This window comes from Quercus robur, chromosome 5, assembly GCF_932294415.1.
Source record: "Quercus robur chromosome 5, dhQueRobu3.1, whole genome shotgun sequence".
Lineage (NCBI taxonomy): Eukaryota > Viridiplantae > Streptophyta > Magnoliopsida > Fagales > Fagaceae > Quercus > Quercus robur.
This window is the reverse complement of record NC_065538.1, coordinates 20,084,888-20,099,488: the sequence shown is the minus strand read 5'-3', so window position 1 is coordinate 20,099,488 and position 14,601 is coordinate 20,084,888. Positions and strand designations below refer to the sequence as shown.

Below are 14,601 nucleotides of genomic sequence, written 5' to 3'. Positions count from 1 at the left end.
TTTTAAAAATTGTTTAGTTTTTAGAGAAAATAAATTATCTACAATAAAATTTAAAAATAAATTATACATTATACCATTTCACATAATTATATATTCACATGTATTGAGTGGCGTGGGTATATAATTAGTGTCATTATATTACGATTCATTTATCAACCCAGCTACCAGTAATAATCAATCGTGCTAAGATATTCACAAGAAATGGGCCTGGCTTTGCAATCTATACGCTTCTAGCTGCTCCAGGCATTTCTTAGTCTACGAACTCAGCCTCGTTCAGTAGATCTTGTTTAATTGTTAAACGTGGGCTGTGTGTAATTCCATCATATGAATCATCTCCAAGCATATATGCTGTATTTTCGTTTCGATGAATATGAATAATAAATAATAGAAGATTGGCAAAAGTTTTAGCTCAAAAAAAAAAAATGATAGAAATTTTAGCTCTCTTTGCTACTAAAACATATGTGAAACAATTTACTTTTATTTCCATGATTCCGAAATTCAAGATAAGAGGAGTTGGGCATGAAAAGATTAAGTGAAACCTGTTTTAGATGTAAGCACAATCTCGATGATATGTGCAGGACGTTGCTTTTTGTATTGGTTGATTGACCAAATATTAAGTACAAGTCCTTTTGTGCACAATAATACCTTCCAACGCACATTATCAGCAAAATCGAAACAACCCCAGTGGAAGAAACAAATAATAAAACCATCAAGGTTTTGCTGCAACAAATTTGACGCCGTATATTGGTCCTCCGCAGAAATTGCATTTTTATGGGTAATGTGATGGCAGAGACTTCATACTTGACCATCCAAATATTGGAGTTCCTTCCATCCTTTCTTTCTCTTTCTTTTTTATTTTTTTCTTTTTCTTTTCTTTTTTAGGGGTGTTAGATAAGTGTTGATCTTTCCAAAATACATGTTTTAGGAATGAGTTTTGATAAAAGACTAATGTACAAAGGCACAACATTATTGAGGACAGATTATAGGATTAATTTAAGATGGAAAAAGTAAATGGATGCCCTAAGGTAGCGTTTGGGAATTTGGATTTGAATTTTAAATTAATAGATTTGAAATAAAGGGATTTTAAATCCATTGATTTTAGGAATTATTTCAAATCTAAGCAATTTAAAGGTTTAAAATCCTTAGTGGATTTGTTTAATCAAAATCCTTTACCTTTTTTAAACTTTCCAAACAAGTTATTTAGATTTTAATGACTTAAATCCAAATTCAAATGCCCAAATCATATTATCCAAACGCAACATAAGGGTATTTTTTAATAAACTATTTTTAAAAAGTTTTATGAAAAAAAAAATTAATTAATGTTTTGACAGCTTTTTCTATTTCCTATAAATGTGTTATAAAAATTTTCTTGAAATGATTTATTAACAATTGCCCTAAAGGTACCCATTAACATAACCCATTTAAGATAGAAAAATTTGATAAAAATAATTATTTCAATTATGTAGTGTGAATTAGTGCAAAAATGACTATTTTGATATGAGATAGAAATTTTACTCTAACCTAATTTAAGTATATATGTGCATAAATCTCTTTCCTGAAGACTTGAATCTTGTCTTTACTCCCTACACTCTACAAGTACTCATACTTGTGGAGTGATCATCGCATTCAGGGTGTGTGGTAGTTGCAACGAGGACTATTGAAAGCAGTAAACAATGAAGATTTTTAATGATTGCCAAACATATCTAAGAACCGTAACAAAGTATAATTATTAAAATGTGCATTAACTTTTAATGACCTTTTTAAAGATACCTAGAGTTTTCATGTGCACTAATGTTCATATTGAACTATAGCTTAAAACGATAAAACTGGTTCAGAAACAAACCTTGAAGGATTAATAAAGTATCAAGTGTTGTCCTTCTCGAAAGCACAATTCAAACCAACTATAGCATATGCAAGTTCCAAGGCAAACAACAGTTATTAGATTTTCTTTCTCAATTATCAGAAGATGATGAAGAAATTTCATCAAATTATGCTCAATGCAATGAATATAATTGTTTGGGATCGACCAAATCAAAAATTTGAAGAACAATAGTTTTAGGGTTCAAAGCGATCTATAATAAAGAATTTCTGAAAATAAAAACTCAATTATTCAAGAAGAATGATTTTAGTGACATTATAAATTAAGTAAAATACAAAAATCATTTTTTTAAAAATATTTTATTTGCTTCCTAACCACAAATAATACTAGACAGTTTTTGGGTACTTTTCCTCAAAACTAATTCGTGGTCTTAACTAAACCAAAGCTTGCACGGGGACTTTTATTTTTATGGATGATATTTTGAACAAAAATGTTACAGTTTTCACAACTTTTTCATAACTTATCAAGTCAATTTTGTTTTATCTTTATATTTCCTTTATTTTAAGTCAATTCCAATAACTCTGAATAAGATTTGTTTGTTTTAAGCACAAATTAGTTTTTGGAAGAGAAATTCACAAACAGTACTATCAAATACCGTTTGTAATTATGGAGCAAATGTGATATTTTAAAATAATCTTGGTGATGCTTGTTATTAGCCCAAATATCATAGTTAATTTTTGTGTCTTGATTCAAATTTTATTACAAAAATCTTATAAATTGATATGTTATTAATTACAAAAAAGTAATTTAGATATTTATATTATTGAAAAATGACACCAATCACATTTCCATGCAAACATTTTTTAAACAAAATTGGGTTCTAGTTATTTTTATACCTACAGTCCCTTCTTCTAATCTCTCCCTCTTTTCCAACAAAAACCTTGTGGCTTGATAGCTTCAGAAACCCAGATGAGAACTTATTGAAAAACCGCTTCATGTCATTCCCAAACGTAACTACATGTGGCATTGTCCTTGGATCGCTAGCAATCTCAGAATCAATCTTGAGCAGTCCTCTCCCATTTTGGATGTCAATGAAGTACTGATTGTCAAATATTAAGGCAGAGTTATCATTTAGGGCAAATGCTACATCTGATAAATAAGGATCACTACAAATTGTTTGTAGCCCCAACGAGAAGATAGGTGACAATGTGGGATCAACTACTGGCCTAAGCCGCTCCTGAAAGCTTCGGCAATGGCCTATGCCCAGAGTATGAGCTACTGCGACCAAATAACAAATACAATATCTTGTGACTGTATATAGTTGATTTAGAATGCTTTAGGTTTTTACTAGCTAGAGCCTAGAGGGTATTTTGTGTCCTTCATGACATTTTTCGATATTGCAAAAGCAAAAAAATGTTGGAATAATGTCTAGCCCAGCACCAACAGGATCAGCTACTACTATAAATAACTGACAATTTGTTTTCCCTACAATTTGTGTAGACAATAACATTGAATTAAAATGCTCTTGGCATAAATTAGTATATGATGATTTTTTCTTTATAAGAGTTATCTTAATTAGTGGAAAAGCTTCATTTATTCTAAATTATTAGATATTCTAAAAGTACACAAATGTAGTGCACCATACCAATAATTAATAAGTACTGTACCACATTAACTATATTCCAAAAATATCTAAAATTAACTTACATGTATACATTGTATCATGATATGAAGGTTGTTGCCATACATTACGTGATGACGTTTCTAATGTTCAATACAAAAAAGACTTTAAACAAATATTGTAAGGTTGAATTTTATCAACCATCTTATTGACTTTATTCCGTGCAAAATTTGTTTATATTTTACCAATTAGTAACCTTGTATTTAGGTAAGAATCATGTAAGGATAGTGAGTGAAAGAGTATGAAGAAATGCTCAAGATAGTGCAAGGATGCAGAGACTCGCAGCTGGAGGACTTGTGGGTGACTCGCGACTGGCAAGCTGCCAAAGTTGGCACGCGTGTGAAGCATGCAGGGGAGCTGAAGAGTCATGCCAGCTGTTGCACTATAGGACAAAATCCCAAGCTAGCCAGGCCGTTAACTCGCGGCTTGAACTCGCGACTCAGCCCAGTCACGAGGCCAAGTCGCCAGACCACCCTATTTGGGAAAAAAACTGACTTTTCGCATTCCTTCTCACCCTACTATATATAAACCCTTATACCCATGATATTTAGAGAGATTCCTAAGAGAATTTTGAGAGAGATTCCTGAGAGAATTTTGAGAGAGAAACCCTGGAGAAAAATAAGATTGATTCATCCACAATTTTCACATAGAGACTCTTCAAATTCCTCTATTCTCTTCCTCTCCATTGTCAAATCCTTGAGAGGTACATTATCAAAACCTTTTCTCACTATACCTATATCTGTGAGAAGGCCATTTGGTGTTTAAGAAGCAGTTAAGAAGGGACCAATTTCATATTGGTTAATGCTATGGTCAAGTAGCGAAATCTGGTAAGCTAAAAAAGAAATACGTTCGGCGTAACCTTGTCAGAGTAGGAGCTTAGAGGGCTTAGGTACATTGGATAGATTAGGCTTGGAGGGTCTTCTGTTGTTTATGTATCTCAACTACATTCTTTAGTGGATTGTTTACTGCTTGAAGGGCGACAGAGAGGTTTTACACTGAGGGCTTCGGTTTCCTTTTCGATAATACATCGTGTGTTATTTTTGTGTTTGCATCTTTCTTCCCTTAATCTTTTCCATTTAATTTCTACTGTGGATGTGATTTTATTTGGTTTGGATTGTTTATCAATTCTATTATAAGCTTATGTTCATATTCCGCACATTAATTGTTTGTCATTAAGCTTGAATTGGTAATTTGTAAATTGGGGGTTTAAACGTTCAAAGTGTTTTATACACTATTTGAACTTTCAATTGGTATTAGAATGGGTACACTTTTATTGGTTTCATTACCATAGTATGATCCTTGACCCCATATTAAGCTGGACCAGTCTCAATCTTTAAATGCTCCACCATATTTTGATGGTAGCGACTATGCCTTTTGGAAGGTAAAGATGAGAGCATTTTTATGTTCTATAGATGAAACTGTTTGGGATGCTGTTGAAATAGGTTAGAGAAAGGCGAAGGCAGCCAAATCTACTTGGGATAAGGCAGCCCTCGCGGCGTCAAATGTTAATAGTAAAGCACTTAACGCAATTTTTGTGGTGTGCCCCCAAATGAATTCCATTGGATTTCTCATATCACCGTTGCCCAGGAAGCATGGTAGATTTTGGAGACCACTTATGAGGGTACAAAGAAAGTTAAGGACACAAAGTTACAAATGCTGACTACCTGGTTTGAGGAGCTTAGGATGAGTGAGGATGAGTTCTTTGACTCTTTCTATAGTAAGCTAAATGAAGTTGTCATCAGCAAGTTTAACCTGGGAGAGAAAACAGAGGACTCAAAAGTTGTACGGAAAATTCTTCATTCATTACTAGAAAGCTTCCATGCCAAAGTGACAGCTATTGAAGAGAGTAAAGACTTAGATGAAATCAAAGTCCAAGAGCTGATCGGTTCACTTCAGACTTACAAACTGTCATTGCCCAATCAAAGGAAGAGCAAATCTCTTGCTCTCAAGACTATAAATGAAAGGGTGGAAGTTCCAGACTCATCGAATGAGGATGTAGTCGAAAAGGATGTTGCCTACCTGGTGAAAAACTTCCGGAAGTTCTTGAAATTCAAGGACAATGGAAAGTTTGGTGATAAAGGAAAATTCCAAGGTTCCGAGAAGGATAAAAAGGAATTCAAACGGAAAGATGGAAAGGAATCTCAAACTACACAGGGAATTACTAGTTTTGAGTGTAATGGGCATGGTCACTTCAAAAAGAAATGTCCCACTTTCTTAAGAATGAAGGGCAAGGCATATTCCATAACACTCAATGACTCAGATTCATCATATTCTAATTTTAAGGAAAGCTGTGATGAAGAAGGAAATTGCTCCGCATTCATGACTATTGCTCCTGTCGAGTCTTCGGAGGACTTGAGTTTACTTGTGCAAGAACTTGGGGAGCATAGTGATGAAGAGTCTATAGGAATTGTAGAAGAATCGGATGCTTAAGAAGATGAGAGTACAGCCGGTTTTCAAGAGAATTACAATTCACTCCTTGAAAAATCAGGAGAATATGCGTTTGTGGCCACGGTGGCTGTGAAGAAGATGAAGAAGGTAAAAGAGGACTATAGAAGTCTCTTAGTGAGATATAAGGAGGCCAAGTGTGAGATAAAAACGCTAAATGGCGAGCTAACTGAAGCTTATACCAAGGTGAAATTCCTCGAGCTTGAGGTGGTTTAAGGAAATGCCAAGGTAGAGCGAGTTTCTACAAAGAAGCTTGATGATGTCCTTTCCTCTTAAAAGACCTTCTTCGACAAAACCAGATTAGGATGCGCTGGAGAAAGTAGTTCAGCTGTGAACATCTCTAAAGAAGTGAAGTTTGTGAAGGCCAAAGAGCCGGTTGTATTTGCCATTATTGTTGAAAAGGCAAATGTTGAGAAGAAGAAGAATGTAACTGACCAGCTGGTGTTGAACAAGCCCCGTAATCAATCTGTGGTCAGGTTTGAAACCAGAGCAAAATCTCTTCCATGATCGCAAAGAGGTCCTAGAATGAACCATGTGTGTCATCATTGCAGACTACAATGGCACACCTGACCCAATTGTCATAAGTTGAGAGCCTTGAGGAATGCTAGTGATCAAAGGTCAAAAAGGCCAAGAAATAACAAGAGGACTTGGGCTGTTGAGCCATCAAGAGATCGATGTGGTGATCCCAGAATGATGGACATGATGAAGATGATTGGTGCATTCACCAACTGCTTGGAAAGCTTCACTAGAAGGTTTGAAAGTCCTAACTCTCGTACCCAATCCTTTAAGGATATCACCATAAATGCACGTGACATATGGGTGATAAAGGGTGCTCATGCATAAGCATTACAACATATTCATACATTAATACTTCCTATGTTAAGTGACTGTTGGTTTGTTTATTGATTATGTGAATTGAAAATTGTTTGATTTTGCTTTCATTCATTTAAAATATTTTTACATTGTTGTTTTTTATCAATCTCTTTCTTCTTGTGTGTCAAAAATCCAAAAACCACATAAAAAGTAGAAAATCCAAAAATATTGATCAACATTGCTGAGTTTTGTCTCAAAATATGTTTTATTTTGTACCTTTCTGCAAATGAATTTGTGCATCTACGAGCATAACTTGTTCTCTATGCACTCATATCATTGTGGGATAAATTTTGAAATCTATGTGACTATTGTAAATAGATCTTCAACCTTGTTATGAATGATTAGTGAATGATTTTGTTGATCTTGAGGCATGTATAAACTTGTGTCTATTTATCTTCCCACTCTTTATTTTATTTTTTTAGCTAAAAGAGCTCACCAAATGTAAATCTCCAAATGAAAAGAGATATTGAGCTGCAAAAAGCTTGTCACACATATTAGTATTTGATTAGGAAAAAGAAAAAGCGACCAAAGAAAAAAAATTTTAAAAATTGTATGATGCCCAAAAAGCCAAAGGCTAACTCATCAAAGTGAAATATCAAAAATTTCAGGCATTAATCTCACAATGAGATTTGTTGATTCAAAAAGATCAAATGCTATGTCAAAAATAGAGCCAAATGAAAAGTTTCAAAGATATCGTACTCAAGCCTATGTGGGAGGTCATATATGCATATTTCTATAATTGAGATAGGTCACATTATCTGGTGCTAGTTGTGTATGCCTTGATTGAATTGATTATTGAAGCTTCACATTAGACTAAGGACTATCTCATTTTTGATATTCACACACAACACACATGTCTATGTTCAATGAATGTCATATTCATTCATGTGATTGTACTTGATTAAATGTGTTTTCACATGTTCAGTCTTTGCTGATCAACCACAAAAAGATTTTTGAGTATTTTAGTTGTTTTTAGAAAGTACTTTGTTTTTGCAAAAATTGTCAAAAAATTCAAAAATTGAGTTGCCCTGTTCTGGCAACTCAGTCGCGAGTAGAACCAGTTGCATGCCCCAGTCGCGAGTCCATAACAGAGATTTTTCGCGACTCACTGGCGACTCATTGGCAGGTAAATGCTTCAGTCGTGAAAAAGGCTTAGAATATTTTTCAAAATTTTGGAATTTCATGCTTTTCGTGGCTCAGGTTGGCGACTTGTTCGCAAGTGGAAGGTCCAGTCGCGAGGGGTACACAGAGATTTTCACGGCTCAGTTCATAACTCTCTCGCTAGTGGACCTTCCAATCGCAAAAAAAACTTAGAAAATTTTTTCAAAAGTTTTCTTCCAAGTGTTCTGGCGGCTGGCTCTGGCGACTAGAATGAGACTTGTTTCAGTTGCGAAAATCATGTGTTTTGCACAAAATGGGTCAGTTTTTAAACCTTTTTAGTTTTCCCTCGAACATTTCTGACTGTTCATCTCCTTCCTTACTTGAAACACTCTCAAGCTCACCGTGTCACTCTCAAACAAACTTCCATTTTGCTTCATTTCATTCTCAAATCTTCAAGAAAAAGGTATGAGTTTTCTCTCTCTCACTACATATTTCATGTTTTGTGCTTTGTTTTCTTAGATTTATGTCTTGTTACTGAGTTTTATGATGTCTGTGGTTTTGGTTATGGGCTGGGTTCATGTTTATTGAGTTTGGATGTTTGGGCTTGGTTGATCTTGTTTTTAGGATGCTTAATATGGTTACTTTCATGTTTCATTTCACTATTAGAGTTTATGACCTGATCTATGTTGATTGGTAATTCTCATACCCATGTTTATTGGTTACATTGTCATATGATATTGTTTCTTTGATATACTCTGTTTGTGAGTATTTTTTATTTAATTTGGTTAAGTTCTGTTTGTTGGGTTATAATGTCTTGATTTTTAGTTGCTACAGTTTTTTGTTCTCATGAATGTTGCTTTTGCCTTAAGGATACTGTCTGCTCTGTGTTGGTTTGATCATATCATAATCATTTAGATATGTCCCATAGACATATTTATTTCTGGGATAAATATGGTATTCATTGCTTCTATACAACTGAGTATTGGTTGTTGTATTTTGTGCTTGGGATTGTAACCTAGAATGTTTTTTTGTTTGAGTTGTTGTGTTAATAGGTTGTTCTATACCTCTCTCTTTAAGCTTTCTCATTCAACACCTAACTCTGAACTATGTCTTGATTGAGTGTTTTGGTGCAATATTTTTAACAATAACATGTTACTAATGTTTTGAGTGTCCATCTATTGTGCTCTTTATTGTGGCATTTTCTGCTTGTTCACAGATGGCCCCTTCTCCTACAAAGAAAAAGACTCCTGCTAAGAAAGCTGACAAAAGGTTGAAAATGGACTATAACCTATTTAGGTCTGTTTAACACTTTGAGAGATATAGCGATTCTTTCTTGAGGTGAACCATAATTACAGGAAAGGTTTGTTGGCTTAGGGGATTTGAAGGATACCTTCATTCCAGGTTGTTTTGAGGGCAGAGGATGGGATAAATTGTTGAGTGACCTACCTGCTGTTTGTGAGCCTTTAATCAGAGAATTCTATGCAAATGTTGTGATAAGAGAGGATGAGTTGAGCTGTTGGGTTAGACGAAAAGAATTCACCATAGATGCCTATGACATTGATGAGGTGCTAGGGCTTGAAGGATTAGAGGACTCTGACTTCACCAACTACAAGGACAAGATGCTATCTATAGAAACTGTCCAAAGTCGCATTAGTGGACAAAGAGAAAGGAGATGCCTCAACACTATAGCATTTCCAGCTAACATGAGGTGCCTAACCACCATCATGATGTTCAATTTATACCCTGTGAGAAAGTTGACTACAATCAACAATGCTAGAGCTATCTTCCTCATGGAACTTAAGGAGAAAACTTTCATTGACATCAGCTCTCACATCTTTGACACTATTATGAATGAGATTAAAACCACCTCTAGGCCCAAGCTGATCTTTCCTAGCCTTCTTATGAGGCTTTTTAGAGTAAAAGGTGTTGAAATCCCTTAAGATATCAACCCCATACCTACACCTTCAGCCATCAACAAGCTAACCGTCATCAGGATTCAAGTCCGTCTTCCAGGTGATGAAGAGGTAGGTGATCAAGGTGAAGGTGACCAAATAGAGACTGAGACAGTGACTATAGAACAAACTTCAATGTCAGAAGCCGAGGCAAGAGGAGTAAAGCTTCAACCTCATCAGAGGTACCTCCTAATGCATTCGAGATCATTTTGGAGAGGATTGATGGACTTAGAGAGGTTTAAAATGAGCATACTGATAGGATGGCAGCACTTCAAGATCAGCTCAACATACTTTCAGCCAAGTTTGACAGTTTTAGCACCCAGCAGTGACCCTTTGGCCATTTCGATTAAAAAGGGGGAGAACTTTTGAGAGAAAACTCTTGAGCTCTTGAGGGGGAGTGTCATTTTAAGGGGGAGCTTGTCACAAACTATATTTTTTAGTTTATGCTTTAGTTATACTTTATGTTTATTATAGTTTATGGGTTTGATATGTTAAAACACTTGGGTTATTGTTTTGGTTTAAAACTCATAGATCTGTTTTAAAACACTTAGGATACTTTGGTTTGTTAATATTTAAAGTTGTTATTCAGTACATTTATGTTTTGTATGCATGTTGCTTTTGTAAGCTTTTAGGGTTTGTTTCCATGCGTTTGTAGGCTTTTATGGTTTATACCATGCTTATGCAACCTTTTTGTTTTGTTGTCTAATACTCCTAGCTAAATGTTACGCATTTTCTTTAAGTATTCTCACTCTTGTACTCTTGTAGTATTTTGTTCCTAAATGCATATATTTTATGTATTGTGCATTGGTTGAGTGTTGAGCATGCAAGTGATTTGCATTGAGCTTATTGGCTTGTATATCCGGATGTTCATTCCAAGTATGAATGAGCATTATGGTCACTATTTTATAGTGATTGCCTGTTTGGTCAAGCCATGGTTTATTTCTAATTCCATTTTGCTTGATCACATTATGCGTGTCTAATATGCAATTACAAGTTTTTCTTCATACAATAATGATACTGTGTTGTTATATTTCAGGAGATTCTTGTTCATATGATTCAAGAGCTTATCAAACTCTAGAGTTAGGTGTGAGTGAGTTTTGTTCACCTGTTCCCAGCTCACATGTTAAGTCTAGAGTTTGTTTTAGGGTTTTTTCACGGAATAGCCAAAGAGGGAGATTGTAAGGTTCAATTTTATCAACCATCTTATTAGCTTAATTTCGTGTCAAATTTGCTTGTATTTTAGCAATTAGTAACCCTTCATTTAGGTGGGAATCATATAAGGGTAGTGAGTGAGAGAGTGTGAAGAAATGTTCAAGATTGTGCAAGGATGCAGAGACTCGTGGCTGGACTCGCAGGTGACTCGTGACAGGCAAGCTACTAAAGTTGGCACAAGTGTAAAGCATGCAAGGGAGCTGAAGAATCATACCAGCTGTTACATTACAAGGGAAATGTCCCAGGCTGGCCAGACCGTTAACTTGCGGCTTAAACTCATGACTAAACCCAGTCGCGAGGCCAAGTCGCTAAACCACCCTGTTTGGGAAAAAATTGACTTTTCACGTTTCTTCTCACCTTACTATATATAGACCCTTATACCCACGATATTTAGAGAGCTTTTTGAGAGAATTTTGAGAGAGAAACCCTAGAGAAAAATAAGATTGATTCATCCATAGTCTTCACATAGAGACTCTTCAAATTCCTCTACTCTCTTCCTCTTCATTGTCAAATCCTTGAGAGGTACATTACCAAAACTTTTTCTCACCATACTCATATATGTGAGAAGATCATTTGGTGTTTGGAAAGCAGTTAAGAAAAGACCAATTTCATATTAATTGATACTATGGTCAAGTAGCGGAATCTGGTAAGTTAAAGAAGAAATAGGTTCGGTGTAACCTCGTTGGAATAGGAGCTTAAAGGGCTTAGGTACATTGGGTAGATTAGGCTTGGAGGGTCTTCTGCTGTTCATGTATCCCAACTACATTCTTTAGTGGATTGTTTACCGCTTGGAGGGCGATGGAGAGATTTTACGTCAAGGGTTTCGGTTTCCTCTTCGATAACACATCGTGTGTTGTCCTTGTATTTGCATCTCTCTTCCCTTAATCTTTTCCATTTAATTTCTGCTGTGGATGTGATTTTATTTGGTTTAGATTATTTATCAATTCTGTTTTAAGCTTATGTTCATATTCCGCACATTAATTGTTTGTCATTAAGTTTGAATTAGTAATTTGCAAATTGGAGGTCTAAACGTTCAAAATGTTTTCTACACTATTTAAACTCTCAAATATATGGATGTCTATATGATTAATTACCAAAATGATTTTATGTTTATTCTTTGTTGGACGACATCAAATTCTTTCTGGTACTCTTATTTAGCTATATCACTCGTTCCAATTAAATAATGCTGAACCCATGCCTTGACAGTCTCTTTTGACTCTTTGAATTATGTTGATTATATAAAAAGGTGAAAAAGAAATTGAAGAAAGGAAAAAATTAGCATATACCAATAAGTGCAACAGCTTCTTCCAAACTAATATTGATATGCCGTTCGAAAAAATTAACAAACTCATTGACTGATATGTTAGCAGTAGGAAGCAGATGATCAGCTCTCTCCTTGCTTGCAGAAAAAGAATCTCCTCTACCAGTTAAAACCTGTATAAATGGTCCTACTGACTGTAATTACAAATTTTAAGTACATAATTAGCAAATGAGACTTGGGTTTTGGCTAGATTGTAAACTTCTTTTCTTTTTGCTTTTACATTGATGGGCATCTATAATTAATGGTAACTAACTAGTACATTTTCCATAAAACTCAGAAAATTTAGAAATTATAACAAGAAATTCGATGCATGTTATGCTATACAAAGTGGACATAGTGTATATATCAATCAAACAACTGACCATTGACTGCAATAACCTTGGCATAACTCTATTATTTTTCCTTGATCAGCATAAGGAATAAACTTCAATTTCAACAATTAAACCTTATGGAATTACTTGCATGTTCATCAAGACGTCTCAAAATATTAAAAACAAATATAAGTTTTTGGTTGGTGATAAATTAATTATCATCACTATTTGGTGCCTTCAGAAATCAAACTTAATTAGTTCAAGATCTAAAACGAATAAATTAATAAATAAGTAAATTAAGTTACCAGATAAATAGCCTCCCTTGCAGCTAACTGAATGATATCAGCACAAAGAAACAGTATGAGGACAGACTTCCTCAAGAGAACTTTTTATGTTTTGTATGAGATCGAACTTTCTTAATCCGAAATTCTTTTCAGACGATCCTTCAATTGTCAAGCTGCTTGATGAGTCCTTGAGAAGAATTGAAGCATCACAACCTTGCATAAACATTTCGGTCAAGTAAGAAGAAAAATGCAAGCTATGAATATTAAAATTATTTGTCATATTGCCATGCAATATCTATATCATAGTATAATATTCTAGTATTTCTGAAACAAAGCCACCAATAAGCGAGAAAGGGAGAGAGAGATACATCAACTTGACAGTCATGGAAAGCCATTCTTAGAAGGGATGCAGCAGTGGTAGGATCTGTCAGCATACTTGTTTTCGTCAGCTCTTTGACAATCATCTCAGCGTTAAGACACCTATGTTCATAGAAGTGTAGCTCAAGTCCACCAACCCTTTTCTCCTTTGCAATCAAACTAGCAGAGAAGCAACAACCAAAAACCCACAAAAACAAAACCATTGGAAACCCCATTATACCTTAAAGCTCAGACCCTCTTTAGAACTCTACCCCCACAAAAATGCTGAATCTTGAGGGCTTCCCCCGTATGAAATGCTGAGTCCCTTTGTAGGAATTTTTATTTTTATGTAACCGTTAGACGTGTAACCACACTTACATAAGTATTTGTAACAGTTACACATATTACCTTCTCCTTTTACAGCATAAATATATGATATCGATAGTAGATCTAAGATGAGGCCGACCAAATTTAATTACCATGCATGTGTGAACTAATTAAATCTAAATGAATACAAGCAAGACGGTGCATGTCAAACTGTTAGGACATATGTGAATCATGTTAGGAACATATGTCAATATTTTATGTAATTGGCAAATCTTTTGACAAAATGCACTTTACTTGTAATTGAGTAGATCTAAAATGTGTTTAATACTTCAAAAAATAAGGTTTCAAGTTCAAGTGTTAAAACCATGCAAATCTGTCTGAGAAACAAGTGAAGAAGTGCTAGATTTTAAAACTCGACATCTAACATCTATTGAGATTTAAAAAGCTGCTGAAACCCAAAACTCGACAGCTAACTTAATAGATACCCTATTTATTGAGGTTTATGAAATTTAATTTTTCAGAGCTGATTTTCATCCAATCCGTGTGTATATGTTTGAGCTTTCTTTTCTCACAGCCCTAGATTTATATAATGATTATTTTAAGAACTGTCAAATGTTGCGCAAGTGTGAAGTAAAGTTGTGTTAATGCAAATTGTGACCGGGGACAAAATTTGCCCTAGTTCATTTTTCTCTTGAAGAAGCTGCTGTATTTGTACATTTTAGGATTTAGTGACCAAGGAGTTCTGTGATTTTCATCGTGTGATGAACTGAAGAACTTTACAGCCAATATCTTTCTTAAGTTAGTTAGTCACATACTAGGCGCCGTGCATTGAAAATGAAAGATTGTCACTACAGAACAAGTCCAATTAGGTATTGGGGTAAGTGTTCCACTATAGGTTGGTATAAGGTACTGTGATTC

General features: G+C 34.8%; 1 pseudogene; it reads right to left on the bottom strand.

Annotated features, from left to right (window-relative positions):
* Positions 1-2,699: 2,699 nt before the first annotated feature.
* Positions 2,700-13,592, bottom strand: LOC126729027 (peroxidase 29-like; annotated as a pseudogene).
* Positions 13,593-14,601: the final 1,009 nt, after the last annotated feature.